A 544-nucleotide genomic window follows, 5' to 3' on the forward strand; every position below is an offset into this window, starting at 1 on the left:
ATGACTGTAGGTAGCATACCTAATGCTGAGAGCCATCAAACAAGTTATGTAGCTCCTGTAGCCTCCTTCTGTCCACCCCTACTGAACTAGACATCTTTTCTGTTTGCACCAATGTTTCAACCTTAATTTCCTTTTTGCTCACTCTCCCTCAAGATTTATACTGTACCCCTCCTTGCTTCTCTATCTTTTTATAAAAAAAAAAATGAAAAAATTGTCTCTTTATCCCACCTGAATCCAGGACTGCACAGAAGGCCAGAACTTATTTCTGAGGAGTTTGTGAGCGTCCATGACATTGTTTATTATGGCAGTATTATCTTCATTTTCATGCACTTTTATATCTGCTCAAAACAGGGGAAAAAGGAGTTAGTGCGCCATGTTTATAGTATCTTCACTACAGGAGCTAAAGAAGCTAAGCAGAAGAAGTAGATGCGAACCTTTCTAAAATATTTGATCACTTCAGGGAAAACTACAAACATCATTACAAACAGTTCAGTACTAATTATTCTACTGTTACCCACACATTCAAAAAAAAAAAAAAATCAGA

General features: G+C 36.8%; 1 protein-coding gene across 1 annotated transcript in view; it reads right to left on the reverse strand.

Moving 5' to 3' along the window:
- Positions 1-544, reverse strand: part of UVSSA (UV stimulated scaffold protein A) — a 64,665-nt gene that overhangs the window by 53,921 nt on the left and 10,200 nt on the right. The gene's annotated exons all lie outside the window — the stretch shown is intronic.

Source organism: Aptenodytes forsteri, unplaced genomic scaffold (genome assembly GCF_000699145.1).
Source record: "Aptenodytes forsteri isolate BGI_AS27 unplaced genomic scaffold, ASM69914v1 Scaffold88, whole genome shotgun sequence".
Taxonomy (NCBI): Eukaryota; Metazoa; Chordata; class Aves; order Sphenisciformes; family Spheniscidae; genus Aptenodytes; species Aptenodytes forsteri.